This window comes from Chinchilla lanigera, unplaced genomic scaffold (assembly GCF_000276665.1).
Source record: "Chinchilla lanigera isolate Chin_1 unplaced genomic scaffold, ChiLan1.0 scaffold00003, whole genome shotgun sequence".
Lineage (NCBI taxonomy): Eukaryota > Metazoa > Chordata > Mammalia > Rodentia > Chinchillidae > Chinchilla > Chinchilla lanigera.
The window spans coordinates 37,390,287-37,396,378 of NW_004955404.1; positions in this window are offsets into that span (position 1 = coordinate 37,390,287).

Here is a 6,092-nt window from a genome sequence, read left to right on the forward strand (position 1 = left end):
GAAGCCACTTTGAAGATATCAATATGTACTACAACCACCATTGTTAATTCCCTACCACTTTGTTTGTAACTCTGTATTGTCTGTATTGTGCTTGTGATATGTTGTAAAATGTTGTATGTCTGTTAATGTTTCCCTCCTTTTATCTTTAAAATAAAAAAAAAGAAAGTAATGTCACTTAAGTTTAAAACCATATGATTTCTTTTGTATGAGAAAACCAAAGTATAAATAGAGAGGAAAATAAAGAAAATGTAGTATTTATCTAGAAATACTGCTCTGTTACAAAGACAATAAATGCATTTCATTTATTGAAAATGAATACACCATGCCACCAGAAATTTAATTTAAATAAATCAGATATATTTGCTTAAATATCATATGATTTTCCTTATATGAAATACCCAATGCATAAATAAGTTATAGAGCAAAGTAATAGATATTAGGAGAAAGAGATATATACTGATTACAAAAAGGAAAGAGACTAAATGATGTACAGAGGGGAAGAATTGAGAGGCAAAGGGAATAAGAAAAGAATTAATATATATTTTTTATATGTAGCAACTTCTGAAAACAAATGTATTATGCACTGCAAACATGTTCTAAAAAAAAAAAGGGTGAAACCCCCTGTGGTGTTTTTATTAGAAGAAACGTAATATGTACTTCTTTGCATGAAAACTTATCCTTATAACCAGCTTTCCTCCAGGTAAATACATTTTGAAGGAATTTTATGATATTTACTTTTTAGTATCAGACTTCATATTTTATTTAACTACTAAAACCAAACGAGCTAAGCTTTAACACAGAATACATGGAGATATTTATTTAACATTCTTAATTGTCACAAAATATTTTATTACAGATATCTTTGTTTTGTGCACACCGTAAATTGTTTTGTGCGTGTCAGAACGTCCACACATCACTACAGACTTGAGATTGACTGGCTGTGGAAAGAATGGTCATTTGGCAGAATTGTCCTGCAGCAAATATGTGCCAGAATTTACAGCTGAATCCCAATGCTCAACAGATGGCAAGCTGAATACAGTGCAGCTGGAGCTAAAATATATTTTTAGAGGAAAAAAATATACATTGCAGGGAAAATGGTAATGGAAAAGAGGAGATTAGCAAGATATCTTGAAATCATACTGAAACAAGGGCAGGCTAAGTCATATTATTAAAGTTTCATGCAGAGCAAAAATAATGGATCCTGTTGGATTAATTTCAGCTTTAAACAATGACATGACCTTTGGGCCAAAGTACGACATTTAAATAAAGACATGTCTTTATTGTAATCTAGATTTAGCTTTATAGTAACTTGTTTTGTACTAAATCTGTAAGACTATTTTACCCTGATGCATACATTAATGCAAACCAGAGCCAGCAATATATACTACTAGCTGCTTCCTCTGTGATACTGCTGTATGTGAAATTAGATTCACAGCTTTTTGAAAACTTATTTGATGTAAATTATATCTACAAGTTACAAATATTATCAGAACATATATAAACTACTTCCTGAACATTAACACTCTTCTCCCATGTTTTGTCATTACTTTCATTCCCTGAGATGGATTTTTACAAAATAACTTCTAGGGGCTGGGGATTTAGCTCAGCGGCAAAGTGCCTGCCTGGCAAGGGCAAGGTCGTGAGTTCGGTTCCTGGTACCGGAGAAAAACCAAAAAAAAAAAAACAAAACTTCTATGTTCCCATTTTCCCATTATGCAGATGAACATTTTTGCTGTTAACATTTCTGAGACAGCAAATTTGTCTTTTCTTCCACAAAAACATAAGGCTACATCTTTAACATAGCGATTGCCATAGCAAATCAGAGTTAAATCTCATCACACTGACCAATACTAGTAACTGTGTAATGGAAATTAGACTCAAAATATAACACACCCGTTACTACTCTATTCCTTTGTGCTGAATTGTTTATAAATATGCACATACTAATATTAATTTTTATAATTGTGTTCATATGTTGAGCAAAATCACATGTAATTTAACAAAATTTAGATAATAGACTATACTAAAACAAGACATAAAAAAATCTCTTCATCTCTGGATATCAATATCAATATCTATCTATCTATATATATATATATAGTGAAATCAAAGACAAATTTGCAATAACCAAAATAACAGTTTTTTAACAACTGCAACATGAATTTACAATTAAATAAATTATTGAATGAGTTTTCCACCATATTCAACAAGGTTAGAACTAATAATAATGCTTTGTGATTAATTAGTTGGTCTGTAAAGTTATCTTGGGTGGACAGTATGTATCAGAAGGTTTTAGGATTCAGTTTCTAGAAAGAAAAAGTTTTAGAACTACTACTTATTTAATAGAGTATTCATTTCACTCAACCTCCCCATGACTCAGTTTACTCAGGTGTGACATAAGAGCACTTGTACTCTTTGCAGTGGTCACACAAGCACTGTCACAGTGGGGACAGAAGAGTACAATGGTGTAAAATCCAGGAGATGGAGTTCACGGTTCACCTGGAGCCATGTTGGCTCCTGAGTACAACAGGCCTTTCTGAAAAGAAACTTTTGTGAGTCCTTCCTGGCTTGAGAAGAATCATAGTGTTTCCTCCCTAATTTTCTGTGTGGGTCGCACAAAGTGTCCTGAATTATTACTACTGCTTTGTAGTTTATTCTTTAGTGTAATCACTTGCACCTGGGAAGGTCTGCCCATTTCACTTCCCCATTAAACACATAACAAGTGGTACTAGCTTTAGATGCTGTGAAGAGCTTTAGATTTAATAGTCTTTACTACAGAGAGTATAATGGTGACTCCAAACTCCCCAGGGAACCACCCACATCTTTTCCCTCGTCAGCCCCATCCTACTACTGATACAATTAACCCACTTTGCCTCTCAACTGCACTGGATTTTGAAGGTTTTCTTTAGTTTCCTTTCTAAGAAACAGGTGAGGAAATCACACGAATGGTCATTGTAAACATATGGCTCCCTTTAAATTAGCTTTCTGCAATCAAGGAATTATTTATTTATTTTTTCATTTATTTAATGAGAGCTAGGACATCAAGAAGGAATAGAATTGTTCATACTGCATTATGAAATTAGGCCACAGATTTTTACCTAAGCTTTAAATCTAGGGTCCGCACACAATTTCTGTAAAAAGTCAGAACGTAAATATTTAGGGCTTGGAAGTTTCTGATGCCTCTCTCATCGCCGCTGAGCTTGTTTTGCAATCAAAAATAGCCACAAACAATATACGAAACAAGAAGTGTAATTAGGTCCTGGTACAACTTGATTTAAAACAAAAAGATATAATAAGCAATGTAAAGCATCCAGCCTGTGGATTGTAGTTGCCTACCCTTGCTTAAACGACAAAACTTTATTCACAACATATTAGTAACACTAACAAAAATTCCTACTTTAAAATGCATTCCGAATCCTGTCATTTCAAATGATTTTCTATTATTTTTTCATTATTTTATTTCTTAAAATTTTCAAGTACTTCACACAGAAAAAAATAATGTTGTATGAATTAGATACAATAATATAAATAATTAGAAAATATTAAAATTATGAATAAAAGAAAATCACACAAATTATCACCTGTTATGCCTTGTGATCAGATGATCCCCAAAGCCTCATGCTGTCTGTCACAGGTGGGCTTTTTCAGAGGTGGCTGGATCCAGAGTGGGTGATTGATTCATGGCGCGTTGCTGGGATTAAGGTTACCTGCTTACCTAATTGGCGCACTGACTGGTTTGGCACCGCCCTCATCTCATTAACCTTCGTAGAATATAAAAGGGGCAGAAAGATGCTGTTAAGGTCACTTGTTGCTTTGCTGCCTTCTGCCGGCCTGAACTGCTCTTCTCTGTGAAGCCTCCTGCCTTGGAGATAAACTGCGAGCTAAATAAACTTTTCCTTCTTTAGCTTTAACTGTTGAGTATTTTGTTTCAGCAATGAGGCAAGTAAATAAGGCATCACCCAAGTCATAAAATTATCAACAATGTTTCCTTTGAAATTTCAACTGTTTTTGCCAGTTATGAAGATTGAACCCAGAGCCTATCCATGGAGCTACATTTATTTTTTAAAATTTTTATTATGAGACAAGGTTTTACTTAGTTGTTAAGTTGCCCTGTTGGGATCAAAGGGGAAATCCTCCTGTCTCAGCCTCCCAGAATGATAGGGATTCTAAACCTTTAACACCATGGTCAGCTTCAACTTATCTCTGATGTTATTAATGATATGAGATTTTGATTCAGATTTAAGTTTATGTATTTTAGAATCTAGAAAACTTTCAAGCAATGTGTGGAAAAAATAAAATTAAACTTTTCATTTACATTCATCTTTATTTTCTAGTGTTTAGAGATGAATGGGTAAGTGAGAGGTATGGTCTATATTTTGTGAAGAAATTTTCTTTTTGGTTAGAAAGTAATCTTTACATAGAAATTGGCAATATATTTAAAAGTTCCATATATATCAAAGTAATCAATAAAATATATTATTTAACTTTCTGGTTTAATTTCTTGTGCAAACAAATACCAGAGGGGAAGAGGTGCAGGATTCAAGGGAGTTTTTTTAAAGAGGCACCTTCCTGAATTCATAAAAAAGCAACACAAGAAATATTCTTTTCTAAAACTATTAACATATCCATGTTTATGTATATTTTAGTTCTATGCATTAATTTAAAATGGTGTATTCTTAATTTTTTGAACTGACGGATAAAAGCCTACTTTTATCATGTGTGCCATAAAGTTATAAAACATATATGCATTGTGAAATGATTAAATAGAATGAATTAACATATGTATCTCCTCATGTGATGATCATTTTTGCTGGAGGAAATTTATTTTCACTGTTTTTGTAGTTTTTCAAGAATACAGTGCGATATTATCAATGTTCACTGTCTACAATAGATCTCTTTGGCTTAATCCGATGTAACTGAACTTTTGCATCTTTTGACCAGTATCTCCTCATCTGCCCTATTGTATCACCAAGCAGCTCAGAGCCACCTAAACATCATTTTAATCTCTATCTCTATGAGATAAACTTTTTTAGATTCTCAATGTGAGTAAGAATATGTGGTGGTACTTGTCTTCCTGTGATGGTTGATTTAATTTAAAACGTCCTTCAGATTCATCTATGTTGCTACAAATAAGACAGCCTTTTTATGACTAAGGAATATTTGTTATTTGTATATACCACTTTTTATTTATGTATCCATCTAGTGACAATCATTGACTTTTCATACAGTGGTATTGACACTATTAACCGGTTCATGATTTTTATGTATAATTTTGCAATAAACATGACAGGACAGGTATCTCTTAAAAATATTGATATAATTTTCCTCTGAATATAATGATAATGAGCAGTAAAGGCTGGCAGAAGACAGCAAAACAACAAGTGACCTGAATAATTTCTTCTGCTTTGCAGTGAATGGATTTGTTTTGTTACATGGTATTTCTATTTTTAATTTTTGAGGAGCCCCCAATATGGTTTTCCACAATGGCTTCATAAACCTACCTTCCCATCAGCAAGGTGAAGTGTTTCTTTTTCTCCATATCCTCATGAACATGCGGTACATTTTCTCTCCTTTGCTATCAGTAACTCTAATAGATATGATGTTGTATCTAATGACAGCTGTAGTTTGCTTTTCTCTAATGATGAGTGAAGTGAGCATTGTATCATATTTCTGCTGGCCATGTGTGCATTGCTCTGTAGTCTGCATTATTGTATTAGCAGGCATTCAGCTGGTCATGTGTTGATTAGTTATCTTAATCGTGTTGCTATTTCACAAAGTATTTTGAATTTTGTCATCTTTTTTCCATTTAGTTATCTTTCATTTTTATTTTAAGGAGAAAAGTAATTAAAATAAACCAGAGTTTTAAGACAGGCTAATAGAGTGACAATAATTATTGTCTTCATAGAAGTTATTGTATTGTCTTCATAGAAGTTATTCAGAGTACAAGAAATAAGCTTGAAATATTGCTCAAACAATACTAACACAACCTTTTCTTTTCAATGAACTAAGAGACACTAGCTATTTAACTATCAAAACTATCTAGTATATAGTTTCATGTATATTCAGTTTCTAGTATATAGTTTTCATAGTTT